At 43.1% G+C, this 20,747-nt stretch overlaps 1 protein-coding gene and 1 non-coding gene across 2 annotated transcripts in view; both read left to right on the forward strand.

Moving 5' to 3' along the window:
* Positions 1-20,747, forward strand: part of ANKFN1 (ankyrin repeat and fibronectin type III domain containing 1) — a 481,844-nt gene that overhangs the window by 32,940 nt on the left and 428,157 nt on the right. The window lies entirely within an intron of this gene.
* Positions 8,565-8,636, forward strand: TRNAS-GGA (transfer RNA serine (anticodon GGA)). Its single transcript has one exon. It is a non-coding gene; the product is annotated as a tRNA-Ser (tRNA).

Here is a 20,747-nt window from a genome sequence, read left to right on the forward strand (position 1 = left end):
GTGGTAATGAACCGGCCTGCCAAGGCAGGAGACTGGAGAGATGCAGGTTTGATCCCTGGCTTGGGAAGATCCCCTGGAGGAGAGCATGACAACCCACTCCAGTATTCTTGCCTGGAGAATCCCATGGACAGAGGAACCTGGTGGGCTACATTCCACAGGGCCACAAAGAGTCAGATGCAACTGAAGTGACTTAACACACACACACACACACACACACTCAAGATCCTGTTATGTTCAACTTGTTTCTCAGGATCTTCTGGCATCCCATGCTCACCACAAACATTGCTGAGACTGAAATTTGAATTCAAATCTGCCTGGTAGTCCCAAAGTACTTTGAAAAGTCAGGCCTGCTTTTGTCTGAAGAAATCCTAACCAAGGTTGGAATGTTTAATAGCAGACTTTCCCTGAAGGTTCGGGATGATGGAGGGGGCTTGGAGAAGCAGACCAAAAGATGAGATATTCCTGCCATAAGAATCATGCTCCTTCCTTTGCCTACCACCAAGAGATTCTTGCTAGTCATGGCCCCAGCCCCACCCTACTTTACTTCCCAGCCTGCTGTCCTGTCATTTCCTTTCCCTATCACTCTCCCTCTCCTCTCTTCCTTCCCCCCTGCCACCTGTTTGTAAATGCCCAAGTGCCTGTTTCTTTCTTACCAGAAAGTTTTAGTGTGTCATATCCCATGCCCCCAACAAGTCTCATTCTAGGCATATCTATGCATCTTTAAAATTCCATCAATGGCTGGTTAAATTGGAGCCTGCGCCACCATACAATCTGAGCAGAACGCTTATATGAAACACAAGTCAGATCATGTCATTACTGAGCTCAGAATCTTCCAGTGATTTCTCAAAGTCAAAAGTCCCCTGCATCCCTACTGACCCCCAGAGTGCGCACCTCCAGGCCCCATGTCACACCGTCCCAGCCACACTCTCTGTGCCAGCCATGCTGGCTCTCCTAGCCTTCTCTTCCTAGGACAGGTTTGCTCCAGGTTCAGAGCCCCATAAACTTGCTGTTACTCTGGATTTCCTACTTCTTTCTCATATTATTTGTATCTCTATCGTGGGGTAAATGATAACCCCCCCCAAAAAAAAGTTATATCCGTGGTCTAATCCTGGGAATCTGGGAGTGTTACCTTATATGGAAAAAGCTGTGTTTGGGTTCAGGATCTGGAACAGAAGAGTTTATCCTGGATTATCTGGGTGGGTCCTACATGCTTCGTAAATATCCTTATAAAGGAGAGGCAGAGGGAAATTATACGCCTGTAAAGGAGGAGATGGTGTGGCCATGAGACTGGCGATAGCCACCAGGATGGATCCCTGTCTAGAGCTTTGACGGGGAGGAAAAGCCTGTCAACACTCTGATGTTAGGTTCTGATTTCAGATCTGTGTGAGAAAGAATACATTTCTAGGGTTTGAAGCCACCCATTTTGTGGTCATTTGTTACAGCAGCCCCAGTAAACTAGCACAGTCTTTTCTTGGATGTAATATAATTCAAAAAGATGTCCTATGACCACCCCATATAAAATAGCCCTCTCTGCCTGCGTGTGGCTGTGCACACGTCCGAATGCACCTGTACACACCCACACACACACCACCGCCACCACACTTTATCTCCATTAGAGCTGCGGTTTTAGTGTTTTTCATAGCATTTTTGTGCATGGCATGTAGCACTTTTTGATGTATGATATACTTTCCAGCTTATTTATTATTGTCTGTCTCCTACTCTGTAATCACCATAAGGGTGGAGACTTTATTAACTGATGTGTTTACAAAGCCTAGGAAAGTACCTCACTCAAAGTGAAATCTCTCCAAATAATGATTGAATAAGTGAACAGAGGACTTTGCCTTTAATTGCATAAAGACCCAGAAGAAGCTCTCAAATTATAATTTATATTTTAACACCTCATAGCAAACCTCAACCCGTCTCTAACCACAAAATTAGCAATGAATATGTTTACTGCTATCCCAAGCAAATCTCTAGGAGTCAGAAAAACGTGTGTGTGTGTATGTGTGTATTGAAAGGGAGGTGGGAGGAAAAGAAGGACAAAGTGTTTTTTCAGTGACATCTTTATTAAACAGTGCCAAGCTCACATGCTCTGAGCTTGGGAGGAGAGAGAGCCACTGCTTTCAGCCTGCTCACACCTGCCAGGCTGTTCTTGCCATTTTGCAATTTGCCCAGCAGGTTTGGAAAATGGTTGGATAGTCTTACCTTGTCACAACTCAAAAGTGACATGCTATTTTTCTGTGTACCAATTTTCTACCCTAGGAGCCTTTATAAGCTGTGGATTAAGTGGAGAGAAAGCAATTTCTATTTAAATGCTGAGACTTGTTAGTCAAATAGGGCACAACTGAGATTTTCACTTTAAAGCGTACTTTAAGGGAGTGATGGATCAGATCACAAGTTACTTAAGTGCTTAATTTCCTGGCTTTGTTCCCTCACCAGTGTTTCTTTTAGCACATTTTTAAAATCTCAGGCAAACGGTGATCTTAGTTTGGGAAGCCTTGGTAGTATCTGGAATTCCAAGTCTTCTGTCTTTCCCTTCTTCTTAATTCATAGTTCCGGTCTGGATCATAGTTCTTCCTTGACACCTCTGGAGGTGTTCCAGGAGTGTAAATTAGGTGCCTACTGGTGTTATGCCTCCTGGTGTTTCATTCTGGGGATGCAAGGGTTGATTAAGCTCAGTTTCCATTTGCCAGAGGGCTCTTGTTCTTCTGGAGAAGCCAGAAATTTAGACAAATAGCTATAACAATGTAACGAGTCCATAGGACTCAGCTTGAGTAGAAATTCAGCAGGCACACTATAAAGAGAAGGATGTAACTGAAAGAGGGTCTACAAAATTCAGGAAAGTGTCTCTTCCATTTGATAAAATGCATGTAGTTCTGCATGGCTGAAGTGAGATATGCTAAGAAGGGGCGGGGCGGGGGGGCGGGGCGGGGCGGGGGGGGGCGGGCGGTGCTTAGTGGCAACAGAGGACCAGGGATCCTGCATGCTAAGACGTTTGGACTCTCCCCTGAGGGTGATGCAACAGACGGTGTTACGTGGTGAGTGACTTAATCATTCGTGGTGAGTGGCTTAATCATTTCACCTGTCTCGTAGTATAAGAAAGCCAGATGAGTGAGACAAGAACAGAAGTGAGTAAAGCAAGATTTCCGAAAGAAGAGCTGAAACTCGAAGAAACTGATGATAAACACAGAGATGGTTCAAAGGCCATTAAAGAAGATGTAACAGGATTTAGAGACCAAGCAAATATGGAAAATGAGATTAAGGAAAGAGTCTATGATGGGTCCTGGGATTCTATGGTTAGATGCCCTTCAACTTTTCCAGTGATCATTACAGTTGATGAAGTAGGAGAGACCTCTCAGAGCCAGTCAGTGAGCATCACCTAGGGGACAAAATGGTTTGGAGACAGTATTTCCTCTCAGGTTGTGGGACTCACTTGTGTTCAGTTCAGTTCAGTCACTCAGTCATGTCCGACTCTTTGCCACCCCATGAATCGCAGCATGCCAGGCCTCCCTGTTCATCACCAACTCCCAGAGTTCACTCAGACTCACGTCCATCAAGTCCGTGATGCCATCCAGCCATCTCATCCTCTGTCGTACCCTTCTCCTCCTGCCCCGAATCCCTCACAGCATCAGAGTCTTTTCCAATGAGTCAACTCTTCACATGAGGTGGCCAAAGTACTGGAGTTTCAGCTTTAGCATCATTCCTTCCAAAGAAATCCCAGGGCTGATCTCCTTCAGAATGGACTGGTTGGATCTCCTTGCAGTCCAAGGGGCTCTCAAGAGTCTTCTCCAACACCACACTTCAAAAGCATCACTTCTTCAGCACTCAGCCTTCTTCACAGTCCAACTCTCACATCCATACATGACCACAGGAAAAACCATAGCTTTGACTAGATGGACCTTAGTCGGCAAAGTAATGTCTCTGCTTTTCAATATGCTATCTAGGTTGGTCATAACTTTTCTTCCAAGGAGTAAGCCTCTTTTAATTTCATGGCTGCAGTCACCATCTGCAGTGATTTTGGAGCCCCCCAAAATAAAGTCTGACACTGTTTCCACTCTTTCCCCATCTATTTCCCATGAAGTGATGGGACCAGATGCCATGATCTTCGTTTTCTGAATGTTGAGCTTTAAGCCAACTTTTTCGCTCTCCTCTTTCACTTTCATCAACAGGCTTTTTAGTTCCTCTTCACTTTCTGCCATAAGGGTGGTATCATCTGCATCTCTGAGGTTATTGATATTTCTCCCAGCAATCTTGATTCCAGCTTGTGTTTCTTCCAGTCCAGCGTTTCTCATGATGTACTCTGCATAGAAATTAAATAAGCAGGGTGACAATATACAGCCTTGACATACTCCTTTTCCTATTTGGAACCAGTCTGTTGTTCCATATCCAGTTCTAACTGTTGCTTCCTGACCTGCATACAGATTTCTCAAGAGGCAGGTCAGGTGGTCTGGTATTCCCATCTCTTTCAGAATTTTCCACAGTTAATTGTGATCCACACAGTCAAAGGCTTTGGCATAGTCAATAAAGCAGAAATAGATGTTTTTCTGGAACTCTCTTGCTTTTTCCATGATCCAGAGGATGTTGGCAATATGATCTCTGGTTCCTCTGCCTTTTCTAAAACCGGCTTGAACATCAGGCAGTTCACAGTTCACGTATTGCTGAAGTCTGGCTTGGATAATTTTGAGCATTACTTTACTAGCATGTGAGATGAGTACAATTGTGCGGTAGTTTTAGCATTCTTTGGCATTGCCTTTCTTTGGGATTGGAATGAAAACTGACCTTTTCCAGTCCTGGGGCCACTGCTGAGTTTTCCAAATTTGCTAGCATATTGAGTGCAACACTTTCACAGCGTCATCTTTCAGGATTTGAAACAGCTCAACTGGAATTCCGTCACCTCCACTAGCTTTGTTAGTAGTGATGCTTTCTAAGGCCCACTTGACTTCACATTCCAAGATGTCTGGCTCTAGATTAGTGATCACATCATCATGATTATCTGGGTCGTGAAGATCTTTTTTGTACAGTTACATAAGCAAACTATAGCACAGAGAGAACTTTAGTGCAGTAATCTAACTTACCCTGGCATATATCTAGCAAACCACAAAATAATTATTTATGGCATGTTAATTAAACAGTAACAGTAAACAGTTGTTTAATGATAGTTCTTGATATTTTATTTCTGAAGTGAATGCCAGGATCTTTGCCATCACCCAGAGAGAGAGACTGGCTTCTCTGTTGCCTCAGTTGGTAAAGAGTCTGCCCGCAACGTAGGAAATCCAGGTTCAATCTCTGGGTCAGGAAGATCCCCTGGAGAAGGCAATGGCAATCCACTCCAGCATTCTTGCCTAGAAAATCCCATGGGCAGAAGAGCTAGGCAGGCTATAGTCCATTGGGTCACAAGAGTCAGACAAATCTTGGTTACTAAACCACAGAGGAAGAGAAGGTCCTGGGAGGCAGAAAGGTAACAAAGCATTAGTAATATTGATACTCTTCATTTCACCAAGCCCAGCTGCCCACCTGAAGCCTTTGCCCCAATCTCGTTCTCAGTTTGCCTAAACTTAGGGTTTTTATTATCACTTACTGGCCAACCTGTCAGTTGGGACTCCCTGACCAGCTGTTGTTTACAGGCTTTCTGGGTCTTCCTGGATTAAGAACACAGACTTTTGAGAAAGGGCTCTGCACCACTTTCTTCTCATCAGAACCCCTCCCTCCTCACTTCTCCTTCATCAAAAGGGAAAGGAATTACTGTCACAAATGAATGCATCCCTTTCCATCTCCCAGAGCTGGACCACATGCTCCAAAACTCACCTGCTCATCCACTTAGACTTTAACCAGTTAGATATCCATTGCTCTCTACACCTTTATTATGGGGACCCCTAGTGTTGCCAGAGTTAGGGACCTCTCAGCAATTCACAATCTGATGAAACCTTTCTAACCTGGAGCTATATGTTGGTGATATGCAAAATGAGGTCCATGAATCTATGTGAGTCCTCAACAGTGAGTGCTTAGAAAATTTTAGCCTTGTCATTGCTGCAACCTCCAATGTGGTCAGTATATATTTCTCATGGACTAGGATACAAGACCGTTGTAAAATGGTGTCAAATTTGTGTGATAAATTATATACCTCTTGAGCTGAGGGATCAGGTCAGTGGAAGATTTGGATGCAAAAATAAACTGGCTGATGACCATACCTAGTCTAAAAGTATTGGTTGATTGGCTGTTTGCATCAAAACATCTGGAACATCAATTAAAAATGCAGATTCTGGGCCAACCCAGAGACTTAATGTCATAATCTCTGAAGGTAGGGTTTTGAGATCTATATTTTAAACAAGCAACCCAGTGGCTCCTTCATACTAAAGTTTGAAAAGCACCACAATCATTTATCAGTTGGTTATGCTGATTAGAATATAGTTTTGAAAGACTCCATTCTCATAGCAGCCAGTTATTGTCCTTGGGGACACAGACTACATTCAGCACCAAGGAGTGCCTCTGGGAATCCATCTCCAGCTCTGGAAAAATGCACCAAAATCCATATTCCAGTGAAGTCATGTCATAGTTATGTACAAAAAACACAATTCATTGAAGAGAGTATGTATATATAGACACTTCGTAATGTGTGTGGTCACCCTCTGGCCACCAAATTTGGAGATCCTACTTTTTTTAACACCAGTTCTCAGTAATGTACACTGAGAGGAAAACACTGAAATGGTGTGAGAAACCAGGCATCCAGGGCCGAGTAGTAAAGGAGGAAATGATAGATTATACAGCCAGTCATTCATGAGCATGTCACGAGAGCACAGTATAGGACTTCACGTTCAAGGCATCATTAATCATAAATAAATAGGCAAATTATGGTCACTTTGTTGTTGTTCAGTCACTAAAGTTGTATCCGATTCTTTGTGATCCCGTGGACAACAGCATGGGGTCCTCTGTTCTCTACTATCTCCTGGGGCTTGCTTAATTTCATGTCCATCGGTGACGCTATCTAACCATATCATCCTCTGCCGCCCCCTTCTCCTTTTGCCTTCAATCTTTCCCAGCATCAGGGTCGTTCCCAATGAGTTGGCTTCGTATCAAATGGCCAAATTATTGAAGCTTCAGCTTCAGCAACACTTCTTCCAGTGAATATTCAGGGTTGACTTCCTTTAAAATTGATGGTTTTGATCTCTTTCCTATCCAAAGGACTCTGAAGAGTCTTCTCTAGCCCTACAATTAGATAGTGTCAATTCTTTGGCCCTCAGACTTCTTTGTTGTCCAACTCTCACATCCGTACATGACTACTAGAAAAAAACGTAACTTTGATTACACAAACATTTGTCAGCAAAATGATGTCTCTATTTTTTTTTTTAATATACTGTCTAGGTTTGCCATAGCTTTCCTTCCGAAGAGCAAATATCTTTTAATTTCATGCCTGCAGTCACCATCCACAGTGATTTTGAAGCCCAAGAAAGCAAAATTTGTCAGGGTCTCCAATTTTCCCCCTTCTATTTGCTATGAAGTGATGGGGCTGGATGCCATGATCTTCATTTTTTTACTGTTGAGTTTCAAGCTAACTTTTTCATGCTCCTCTTTCACTCTCATCTAGAGGTTCTTTAGCTCTTTTTCACTTTCTGCCATTAGAGTGGTATCATCTGCATGTTTGAGGTTCTTAATATTTCTCCTGGCAATCTTGATTCCAGCTTGTGATTCATCCAGCCTAACATTTTGCATGATGTACTTTTCATATAAGTTAAATAAGCAGGGTGACAGTGTACAGCCTTGTTGTATACTCTTTTCCCAATTTTGAACCAGTTAGCTGTTCCAAGTCTGGTTCACAACTGAGCATTGTTCCCACTTTGGCCCCGCAGCTTTATTCTTAGAGCCATTAGCAGTTGCCCTCTGCACTTCCAAGTAGAATATTGGACATCTTCGGATCTGGGGGGCTCATTTTTCAGTGTTGTCATATCTCTTTGACTTTTCATACTGTTCATGGGGTTCCTCTGGCAAGAATACTGGAGTGAGTTGCCATTTCCTCCTCCAGTGGACTATGTTTTAGAACAAAACTCTTCACTATGACCTGTCTGTCTTGGGTGGTCCTGCTCAGCATGGTTCACAGCTTCATTGAGTTGCTCAAGCCCCTGCACCATGACAAGGTTGTAATCCATGAAGGGGTATGTCCATTTACCTTCTGCTTATATTTAATAAATTAAATTTTAAAACAGTGAGGCATGAATGGGCAAGTTGTTCAAATTATTGAATTCATATATTTTATTCATCTGGGGAGTCCACAAATATTGGATCTCTTATTCCTTGATGGAGTTATATAAAGAGGTGACTCTCCAACACAGACAAGCTTTAGAATTCCCTGGGAAGCTTCTGAAAGCCACAGATGCTTAAGCTCATCCTGGTCAACCTCAGGCTCCTGGAAAGTAAGGTTCAGAGAAACTGTATTTTCAGTTCCCCCTGTGATTTGGGCATGGAGGATGTTTTTCGGAATTGCTGATTTAACAGCACTAGTACCGTAATATTATAACCTGAAAACAGACATCCTAAGGAGAAAATTGGGTCTAGGTTCAGGTAAATTGTCTTCCCTGGTGGCTCAGATGGTAAAGCGTCTGCCTGGAATGCAGGAGACCTGGGTTCGATTCCTGGGTTGGGAAGATCCCCTGGAGGAAATGGCCACCCACTCCAGTACTCTTTCCTGGAAAATTCCGTGGACCGAGGAGCCTGGTAGGCTACAGTCCATGGGGTCGCAAAGAGTTAGACATGACCGAGCAACTTCGCTTCACTTCACTTCTCCAGGTAAATTAACGCTCTAGGAAACATGCATACTTGAAAATTAACTATTTCATAACAGTATACAGCCAAATATGTGAAAAAGCATTTACCATGTAGTAGTATGGGCTTCCTTGGTGGCTCAGAGGGTAAAGCGTCTACCAGCAATGCAGGAGACCCAGGTTCGATCCCTGGGTTGGGAAGATCCCTTGGAGAAGGAAATGGCAACCCACTCCAGTACTCTTGCCTGGAAAATCCCATGGACAGAGGAGCCTGGTGGGCTACAGTCCAGAGGGTCGCAAAGAGTCCGACACGACTGAGTGACATCACTTTCACTTTCACTATGTAGTGTTAACAATTTGGGCCCCTTAATACAGGCTTTACGTCGATGATCTGAGAGACGGTGCCCACTGGGATATCTGTAAAATGAGTGAATGCGCCAGTTTTAGTCACCTTTGTAAAGTCAGTCTGCACTGAAAGAGAGGGCATGGCAACTCAGGCCGTGAGTGACTGGAACAAGACTCTTGGCTCTTGCGCTGTGCACCCCACTGTGGAATTGCCCAAACCTGAAGTTCTGCAGGCAACATAGGGAGGAGTAGAGCTGAACGGCATCAAGGTGCACAGCCCGGTCAGTGGCAGTTCCTAGGTATCAAGACTAGACTGAGCTAAAGCCAAAAGCACTGGAGAAAAGAGCAGCTTCCCTGGACCATGCTGCTGGAGGAAGGCTGAGGCATGCTGTGCAGTGAGCGGGCGGTGGCGGGGCGGGGGGATGTTCCTTCGCTGGCTGGTCCTCAGCAGGGCCAGCACTAGCCTCACTGAGAGGTGGACAGCAGGGCTCTAGCCTATCTCACCCCAGGGCTGGATCCTTCCGAGAGATGAAAGCGATGTCTTTCCCTGGATCATCCTGTGGATGTAGGATGCGCTGAAAGAGAATACAGTTTAATTCAACAGGCACAATCAGGTGGATGCTATGTTCCAAACCCATATCCCAGGCTGATGATACAGAAATGAAATAAACAGCTTCTGTTCTCAAAGACTCCACAGTCTGGAGGGAGAGGCAGGCATGTAAGCAGCTGCCTAAAATAAAACAAGAGCTAGAGGATGGGTATGCACAAACTTGTGTGACGTTCCCAGGAAGCAGCAGCTCATTCTGCCTGGTCACCAGGGAAATTTGTGAAAGGAAAGTAATAACTGAACTGGATTGTCAGGGAAATGTGGGAATTTATCAGGTACACGAAGGGGACGGGGAGATAAGGGTGAAGAGGAGGGATATTCTTGGCAGAGGAAATGGATCAGCTGTTTGTGGTGTGCTCAGCAAATGTAAATATCCTCTGTGTCGGCAACATAAAATAATGTTGCATGGTGGAAAAGATTGTTGATATCCTCAGATGGGAGCCCTACTGCTCTGAGGATGACCTTTGTCTTCTTCCTGGCTCAAAAGTAGAATAAAAGGACTGGCATTTGAAAGGGAATTTAGAAACTTAAACTTTACTACAACCCATAGTAAAATATGAATTTCATACACACATACTCACATAGGAAATAGCATCTGTCAATACTTGCCGTTACAGGACTTCACTTGTGGTCTAGTGGTTACAAATCTGCCTGCTAATGCAGGATGCATGGATTCAATTCCTGATCCATGAAGATCCCGCACGCCCTGCAGCAAATAAACCAGTGCACCACAGCTACGGAGCCTCTGCTCTGGAGCCCATGAGGCTACTGAAAATTGAGATGCAGCTACTGAAGCCTGAGACGCAACTGCTGAAGCCTGCGTGCCCTGGGGCCCATGCTCTGGCAACGGGGGAAGCCACCACGATGAGAAGTCCGCAGCCTGGAACCAGAGAGCAGCCCCCTCTGGCTGCCACTAGAGAAAGTCTGCGCAGCAGTGAAGACCCAGGACAGGCATAAATAAATAAATAAACAGTTTTAAAACCTTCAGTTCAGTTCATTGACTCAGTCATGTCTTTGTGACCCCGTGGACTGTAGCACACCAGGCCTCCCTGTCCTTCACCATATCCAGGAGCTGGCTCAAACTCATGTCCATCAAGTCGGTGATGCCATCCAACCGTCTCATCCTCTGTCATCCCCTTCTCCTCCCACCTTCAATCTTTCCCAGCATCAGGGTCTTTACCAATGAGTCAGTTCTTCCCATCAGGTGGCCAAACTATTGGAGCCTCACCTTAAGCATCAGTCCTTCCAAATAATATTGAGGTCTGATTTCCTTTAGGATTGACTGGTTGGATCTCCTTGGAGTCCAAGGGACTCTCAAGAGTCTTCTCTAAAACCACAGTTCAAAAGCATCAATTCTTAGGCGCTCAGCTTTCTTTATAGTTCAACTCTCACACCCATACGTGACTACTGGAAAAACCATAGCTTTGACTAGATGGACCTTTGTTGGTAAAGTAATGTCTCTGCTTTTTAATACCCTGTCTAAGTTGGGCATAGCCTTTCTTCCAAGGAGCAAGCATCTTTAAATTTCATGGCTGCAGTCATCATCTGCAATGATTTTGGAGCCAAAAAAAAAAAAAAAATCTCTCACTGTTTCCATTGTTTCCTCATCTACTTGTCATGAAGTGTTGGAACCAGATGCCATGATCTTTGGTTTTTTGAATGTTGAGTTTTAAGCCAAATTTTTCACTCTCCTCTTTCACTTTCATCAAGAGGTTGTTTAGTTCCTCTTCACTTTCTGCCATAAGGCACTGTCGTCTGCATATCTGAGGTTATTGATATTTCTCCCAGCAATCTTGATTCAAGTCTGTGCTTCATCTAGCCCGACATTTTGCATAATGTACTCTACATATATGTTAGCTAAGAAGGGTGACAATGTACAGCCTTGACGTACTCCTTTTCAATTTGGAACCAGTCTGTTGTTCCATGTCCAGTTCTGTTCCTTCTTGACCTGCTTACAGATTTCTTAGGAGGCAGGTAAAGTGGTCTGGCATTCCAATGTCTTGAAGAATTTTCCACAATTTATTGTGATCTACACAGTCAGAGGCTTTGGCATAATCAATAAAGCAGAAGTAGATGTGTTTTTTTGATTCTCTTGCTTTTTGATGATCCAATCGATTTTGGAAATTTGACCTCTGGTTCTTCTACCTTTCTAAATCCAGCTTGAATGTCTGGAAGTTCACGGTTCACATACTGTCGAAGCCTGACTTGGAGAATTTTGAGTATTACTTTACTAGCATGTGAGATGAGTGCAATTGTGCAGCAGTTTGAACATTCTTTGACATTTCCCTTCTTCAGGATTGGAATGAAAACTGACTTTTCCAGTCCTGTGGCCACTGCTGAGTTTTCCAAATTTGCTGGCATATTGAGCGCAGCACTTTAACATGTGTCAAGGCATATGGCAAATCTCTGTATCTTCCAACATTGCTATGAACCTTAAATTGCTCTAAAAATAGTCTTTTTAAAAAAGGAAATAGAATAGAAAAGAAACTATTACCTTTTATTTTCAAAAAACCTACTTTAAAAAATAAAGATATAATAGTTTCTTTTATATGTTATTTCCTCTTTAAAATGACTATTTCTAGAGCAATTTAGGTTCACAGTGATGTTGGAAGATACAGAGTTTTGCCATATGCCTCGACACCTGCATGGCTTCACCATTATTGAATCCCCCATCAGAGTGGCACTTCCTTATGACCCAAAGTCCAGAGTTTGCATTATGGTTCACTCCTGGTGTTGTGCATTCTATGGCTTTTGCAAAAAAGATAATATGAATCCATCACCATAGTGTAATACAGAGAACTTTCACTGCCCTAAAGATCCTCTGTGCTCTGCCTATTTCATTACCTCCTTTGTATAAATTCTGGCAACTACTGATCCTTATACATAGTTTGGCCTGTTCCAGACTGTCTTGTGGTTGAATCATGCAGTATACAGCCTTTTCAGGTTGACTTTTTAACTTAGTAATATGCATTTAAAGTCTTCCATGTCTTTTCATGGTTTTATAGACCTCATTTCTTTTAAAAACTGAGTAAGTTCTCTTGTTGGTATGTACCTCAGTTTAGCCATTCAGTTACTGAAAGACATCTTGGTTGCTTCCCAGTGTTGGCAATTATAAGTAAAGCTGCTATAAACATCCATATGCATAAATTTTCAGTCGATCTGAGTAAATACCAAGGAGCACAATCGCTGGATTGAATGGTGAAAGTGTGTTTAGCTTTCTAAGAAACTGCCAAATTGTCTTCCAAAGTGGCTGCACCATTTTGCATTCTGTCCACAATGAATGGGAGTTCCCATTACTCCACATTCTCAACAGCATTTGATGTTGTCAAGGGTCTGGATTTGGGACATCGTAGCAGGGGTGTGGTAGTATCTCACTGCTTCTTTAATTTGCATTTTCCTGGTTACATAAGATATGGAGGCTTGTGAACTGATTTAACTGCTAGATAATCATGGTGCCGTATTAATCAGTGGGTTCATCTTTTAGCAGCTTGGATTGATTATTTGAATCTTAAATCTCAGTTTCTGATCCCAGAACAGTTATAATTCTGTCATAGGACTTTGGAAAGCCTTTTCCTTTTCTGCACCTCAGTTTTCTCATCTTCTCATCTAGGATGAACAATATTTGTTTCTTCCTCAAAAAATTTCATCTTGAAGTCTATACAATCCTACCAAATCCTCCTTCTGGGTATTGATGAGGAATAAATAGAAAATTCCAGGGAGAACAATTGAGAATTTATAAAGTGAAATATAAATGGTTATTACTGGGCAATCTCTTACTTGAGTGACTGAAGCAGTGGGCATTTCTCTACTGGAGAGAGATGGAGCTGAGAAATTTTTACCCAACTGTAAATTGAACCCACTTCACCTTCTTGCTGTGCTCAGGAGCTTCCCATGAAACCGATCTTGCATGTGTCTCAAGCCTTGCTCCAAAGAATATAACCTCAAGAAAATCCAAGGGCAAAGTTCTCCTTTTCTTCAATGACAGAGATCAAATTTGGGAGTCGTTGGTTTCCTCCCACCTCTGAAGCCTTGACAGAAGGCAACTCAGCTGCTGAAAAGACCTTGGAGCCCAGGCACTAGCTACTCTGAGAGTGAAATAGGGAAGCTGCACTTAAGTGACCAACCCTGAGAGATCCGAAGACCTACTAAGGACTCAGGATGCCCAAGAACTCAAAACATGAGTGGAGATGGGATTCTGCCCCTCCCAACTTGGGGGTTGCAAACGTTATCAAAAGAGCTTTACCCACATTCCCAAAAGAAGACAAATGGCTAACCACAATCCCCCCACCCCCCACCCCACGACAGGTCATGTAAAGCAGTACCTGGATGAATGCAGGGAAATTATTCATTGCTTGCTCCTGTGTTCCACAGCTTCAGTGTCTAGCTCTGTTTTCTCTATTTTTAAGAGATTTCATTACTTTGCTATCATGTGAGATGAGTGAAATTGTGCAGTAGTTGAGCAGGGGATGAGATGGTGGATGGTATCACCGACTCGATGGACATGAGTTTGAGCAAGCTTTGGAAGTTGGTGATGGACAGGGAAGCCTGGCATGCTTCAGTCCATGGGGTCACAAAGAGTCGGATACGACTGAGTGACTGAACTGAACTGAAGAGGTTGCATGTAAGGAGTTTGCTGGGAAACTTTTATGCTACAGTCAAAATTGTTTAATATCAGATCCCAAAAGAGCTTACTGCTACTGCTGCTGCTGCCAAGTCGCTTCAGTCGTGTCCGACTCTGTGCAACCCCATAGACGGCAACCTACCAGGCTCCCCCGTCCCTGGGATTTTCCAGGCAAGAACACTGGAGCGGGTTGCCATTTCCTTCTCCAATGCATGAAAGAGAAAAGTGAAAGTGAAGTTGCTCAGTCGTGTCCGATTCCTAACGACCCCATGGACTGCAGCCCATCAGGCTCTTCCGCCCATGGGATTTGTTGTACTAATCCAGAATCTGAGCTAGTTACCTGGGGAAATGACTCCACCTCACCCAAATATGCCATCGAATTGTGACACAAGTTAACTCCTACTCTTTCCCAAAGAGCTGGCCCAAGTGGTGACTCCTTTCAATACTGTCTCTGACATTACCAGCCACCTTCAACTAGGTGGGCTGCAACTGCACAACCACAGCCCTTTGATGAGATAATCAGATCACTGCATCATCCTAGACAGCAACAGGGACTGCTTTTCTTGAGCTCTGCTTTTCCCATTTAATTCTTTACCAAAAAATTCTCTTGTTTAATAAATGCTTATATCATACTTACTATGTGAGAAAGTTAGACGGCTACATCTCCTGACAATCTTATGAGGGTAATACTATTGATATACCATCTAATTTTACAGACAAAGAAACTGAGTCATAGAAGTTAAGTAACTTCATAACCCAGCCAGGAAAGGGCAGGCTGGCATTTAAACTCAATTCCAAAGTCCTGGACACTGACTGAAAATCCTAATTTTTCTGAAGGGAATGAGAACCTCCAAAGCACTAGAATTAGGATTGGGGAAAAGCTCATGTTTGTATAAGAAAGTACATGGAGCAAAAGCAAAGTACTGAAACTTTGAGATGTCACCTTCATATATAAGCTAAATCTGTTATTCAACATCTTTTTGAATTCCTTCAACAAATAGCTCTCAGATAAATAAGAACAATTTGGCAGGCCATTTTCTTCCCTTGGGAGGGGTTCATGGATCTTGGTTAAGTTTCCATTTTCCTCTGGGGTCTGTGAACAGGATCCTTAATGACTAACATTTGGTTGATCATTAATAGAATGGTTAATATATAGGCCTTGGAGTCCAAATAATTTGGGTAAAAGCCCCAGCCTTGCTGGTTGTATGGCCTCAGGCAATTTACTTACCATCTCTGAGTCTCAGATTCTTGGTTTGCAAGATGTGAGCGATCGTTGTATTGGTCCTGATGGATGCTGGAGTGAGTTCATGCTGGAGTGACAAGCGTCTTGCATTTGTCAGTGACTCAACACAACAAAGGTGTGGTTTTCACTCAGGCTCGTGGTTAGTACCCACCAGCAGAGGGGACTTGCTCTTTCTGGTTACTCAACAGTCCAGGAGGATGGAGACTCAACCCAGACCAAGGTTTCTCCACCACAGAGCTGTTGACATTTGGGGCTGGATATTTCTTTGTTGTGGGCGATTGTTGTCTTCGTTGTAGAATATTCAACAACATCCATGGCCTTCACAAACTGGATGTCGATGGTAGCACCCCTCCACCCCCAATTATAGCAATCAAAGCTATCTGCAGACATAGTCAAATGTTCCCTTGGAACAAAATTACCACCAACTGAGAATTGTACTCAAATGATCTGGAAATGCACTTAAAAGGAAAGATTGAGGCTTAAACACTGACAAATGTTTCTCCATGAAAATGGCATACTTTGCCTTCTGTTTGATTGACTAAAGTTAGTCATGTGGCCATACCTAACTTCAAGGAGGTGGGAAGTATAATTCTATCATGTCAATTCTGTCCTGAGAAAGGGAGAGGTCGGGAATATCTGTCAACAGTCCTAATAAATAGCCACCTGGGATCATTGAAAGGGTTAAATGAAATATGAATATAAGGGGTTTGATACAGTGCCTGGCTAATTAGAAGTGCTTACCGCTTGGAGACTGTTCATATTAGAATACAAAGGCAAGTAGTTCAACCAACAGCCCCTTTATAAGAATTCAGAATTTCTGTGTCACGTGTTTGAACTTTCCTTTATCTAAGGCCAGTGCATGCTTAGTTGCTCAGTCATGTCTGATTCTTTGGGACTCTGTGGACTGTAGCCCCCCAGGTATCCCTGTCCATGGAATTCTCCAGGCAAGAATGCTGGGGTAGGTAGCCATTCCCTTCTCCAAAGGATCTTCCCAACCCAGGGATGGAACCTGGGTCTCCTGCATTGCAGGCAGACTCTTTTCTGTCTGAGTCACCAGAGAAACCCAAAGACTAGCAGAGGTTGGTTAGTTTGTGGTGCTTGTTTGCAAGGAATACTCCTATTAACAATATTGTTGGTCAGTTGAAATTTCCTATTATTAAAACAAGCAAACAAATAAAAAATGCTTGGCTGACCCTGCCAGGCTTCAGCTTCAGATTGAGATTGTCTCTAATTGTCATGTGCTAACCACTTGGGCTTTTTTCCTAAGCATCGTATACCATCCTATCTCAGGGTCTTTGCATTTGTATTCCTTCTATCTAGAATGCTGCCTCTCCAGCCATCCAGTTAATTTCACTCCCCCCCCCCCACTTTCCAGGGAAGCCTTCCTGATTTATCAGGCTAGGTGTTCCTTCCTTTCTCTGCTTCCATTCTAAATGCATCTCTCTGAAGACTTTTCCTCATCATCCAGTCTATGATTATGTTCCCTGTGAGATTAGTTGATTAAAGTCTGTCTCCCCTGCCGGCTTGTGAATTCAGTTGTGTCTTTCTCTCTTTTGTTCACTTTATAACTCCAGAGCCTAGTGTGTGGTATAACATAAACACTCAATAAATCTATGGTGAATTAATAAAGGCCAAGAATAAAATTTGGATCCACTGACACTTGGTTTGAACTCTTTCCTTCAAACCGTGCTGCAGGTGACAAAGTACTGGCCTCAATAGATTCCTCAGGGAAGGAAAGGGGAAAAGAAGTGCCAGGCTAAAATGTCGCTCCTCACCTGCTACAAGGAGACTTCTAGCAGGGGGTATGTCACCTGCACACACAGCACCCGAGTGGCCTGCCACTGCAGCGTCTGTGTTTTCAGAGAAAGCAGAGAGCTCCCAGTTCCTGGTTGGGAACCATGGTGAGGAGTATAAACAGAGCTGAGCAACTTCACCCTGGAGTCCGGAGGACCAGGCTTCGGGCCCCTGGGCACTGACCCGGACCATCCTGAGCACTTGGGGTAAGTCTTCCCTTCTTTCCCAGGATTGGGGCTTGGCTCCTAGTCTCCTTTGTCAGCCCACACACCCTGCCCCTTGGCATTCTTGCTGCTGGCCTTTTGAACTGGAATAAGCATCCATTTTCTTCCTTCCTGTGACTTGGAGGGGACCCAAATCTCTGTGCTCCTGGCTCTTTGCCTGTTTCACTCCCCTGTTCTCCACCTCCAAGAGTAGTTTCTCTCTGGTTAACTGGACCCTGATCTACAAAAACCTGGTGAGCTGCTTCCCTAAGTCTCTGCCAGGCATAGATCCATCAGACCTGCTCAAATGCCCCTTAGTGGGGGCTTACAGCTCTCCCCGGGCAACTATGAGTCTCCTTCTCTTTGAAATAAGATCTTACTTTTGCTGAGGCTGCAGCATGATGTACTTAAAAGTCATACCAGTAAGTATTTAAACCAACACTTCTCGTCACTAGCAAAAAATATTTATGGCCACAAAGCTGGATTATTGGGAACAAATCTCTTGATACAAATGTATACAGGAGGAAAGATAAACAAGCAAACAAAAAGAGATGAAGAAGAAAATAAGGACTCCGTCACCGCTAACAAGCAGAGCCACACCTTTGGCTCTGCTCTGGGCATGAGGGGAGAGAGCCCATAGGCTTAAAAGATAGAAGGCCCTGGGGGCCAAACGCATGGAGTTTATTCCATTAAATCTGAAGAGAGCTTGAAAGCATTATGAGCAGAATGGCTGCTCCCCTAGCAGCCCAGCCACTGAATCAGGGATGGAACTGGTCATCAGAGCGGGGAGCCTATGGTCCAAATCTAGGGCACAGTCTCTGGGACATATGTTTTGACTTAAAGCCAGGGCAAACTCCTCAGGCAGCTAACTACAGGTAAAATTGTCTTTGCTTCATGGATTCAATCCACTCTTGGAATTTCATTGTCAAAAAAAAATGATTTTTGTGTTATACGAATTATCATTTAGGGCAATTGCTATTACAATGCAGGCCAGAGTCTTTTATTAGAGCAAGAAGTTATTTTTACAAATCCAGGATGAGTTATGCATTGTCTAATTCTGGAGTTTGTTCATGGGCTAAAGAATGCAGTAAGCTCATTCCTGAGGGACCTGACTTCCTGAAAGGTGGCCTCTGTCCAGAATGGTGAAGACGAAAGGTTAGCTGTGGTTGCTCCTTTAATCTGATTTACTGTTTTTATGAGTCATTAATACAAAGAACTCATCTGCTTTCTACGAAAGTCCGTTTTCTACAGCCTCTGGTTCTTTCTTTTCACTCCCACTTGAACTTCTTAAACTATCAGAATAATACACGATTGTAGAATAGCCGAGCAGAACAAATGTGTAGAGAAAAAGTAAAAATTTTAACCCATACCCCCAGACCAAATCCACTTCCTTTCCCTTTCAGAAAAACCACCAGTAGCTGGTGGATAACCTGTAGATAACTTTTTTCTAAAAAATATACAAAGATACACATAATTGTAGATTATATATAAAAGCAAATGCACTCAATAACATTGGATTATTCCAAACTGGTAAATAGAATCACACTGTATATTATCTTGGTTTGCAACTAGCTTTTTTTTTTTCACTTAAGAATATGTCCTCATGCTTTCTATGCCAGTGTAAATGCATGCATGCATGCTGTCACTTCAGTCATATTCATATCTAACTGTATGACCCCATGGACTGTAACCTGCCAAGCTCCTCTGTCCATGGGATTCTCCAGGCAAGAATACTAAAGTGGATTGCCATGCCCTCCTCAAGCCAGTGTACATAGATACACCTAATTCTTTTGAACAATCTCCTAGTGCCTCATTCTATAATTACCGTAGTTTATTTCTGGTTTGTCCTATTGCTAAAGTATAGATTGTTTCCATTTCTTTACTGCTACAAACATACCAGATGTATACTGACCTACACACAAATATGTGTGTGTGGGCATAAGTGTGTGTGTGTGTGTGTGTGTATGCATTTCTGTAAGATTTCTGTAGAATGATTTTCCTGAAAAGGAATGAACTGAGTTAAACTGTATGGGCAATTAAACTTTGCTACTGTTAAAGACCATCACTTTGCCCTCAGAAAGTGCTATGCCACTTTCTGTATCTCAACATTTTCATCTGTGAAATGGGAACACTAATGTTAGCCTCCTCAGAGAACTGTTGTAATAATACAGTGCAGAGGGCATGGAAAATAAGTGTTGGACTCCGTTAGTTTGCCAAAATGATAGCTATGATGATAGTTATTTGTTATCATAAGTTGAAGAGAAACAGTCACATACCCACAGGGAAAGACAGAGTCTCTGAGGAAGTGGCATTTGAGTGACTAAGTGGCATCTGAGCAGGTCAGATGACTACATGCCTGGGAGAGATGAGGGTGGAATTCCACTGACCCTCTGTAGAGCAGGATCCAGTTAAGCAGAGAGAAATGATAAATAATCCCTTAATTTGCAGACTAACTGATAATCAGAACAGAAAGGGGGCATTAGAGGCTACGGAATGGAAAATATCATTGTGTGGAAGAGAAATAGAGAGAAGGGGCCTTACTTAAGGTCACACAGCTGCTCTAGTGACAGAGTGGAACCCAGGAGCTACACCTCTAACTGCAAGTCCGTGTTGCCTCCGTATTTATGTTTTCTGTACCATTCTCCTCCTCTCAAGAAAAATGAAACAAGAAACAGGTCTGCAGAAACAGCTCTCTATGTCTCATTTGGGATGCTGACTTAAAAATAACCAAATTAATAAGGAAATGATGCTTCAAAGGAAGAAATGGGCAAAAGTGAAGACCAGGCAATTTACAGGAAAGAAAGTACAAATGGCCAACACATATATGACAAGATGCGCCACTCAGTGATGGGGAAACACAACTGAAAGGGCATTCATTCATTCATTCAATCAAAAGGGATTTTTGAGTGACTACTATAAGCTAGATTACTACTATGGAGTTTATTTTCCGTCTCTCCAGTTGTTGAAAATTTAAAAGCATGATGAGACCAGGTATTAGCGAGGATGTAAGGAAACTGGAACTTTCATATAATGTGTGAGTGGTGAGGGGATTTATACACAATTGTAAAGCTATTTTACTCTTGGCAGAATAATACCACTTCCTCAAAGATGTCCATATATAGTAATGAGGAAGTAAGTTTGCCGATGGAATAAGATTGTTAATCAGTGGATCTTTTCTTAA

Source organism: Ovis canadensis, chromosome 11 (assembly GCF_042477335.2).
Source record: "Ovis canadensis isolate MfBH-ARS-UI-01 breed Bighorn chromosome 11, ARS-UI_OviCan_v2, whole genome shotgun sequence".
NCBI classification, from domain to species: Eukaryota; Metazoa; Chordata; class Mammalia; order Artiodactyla; family Bovidae; genus Ovis; species Ovis canadensis.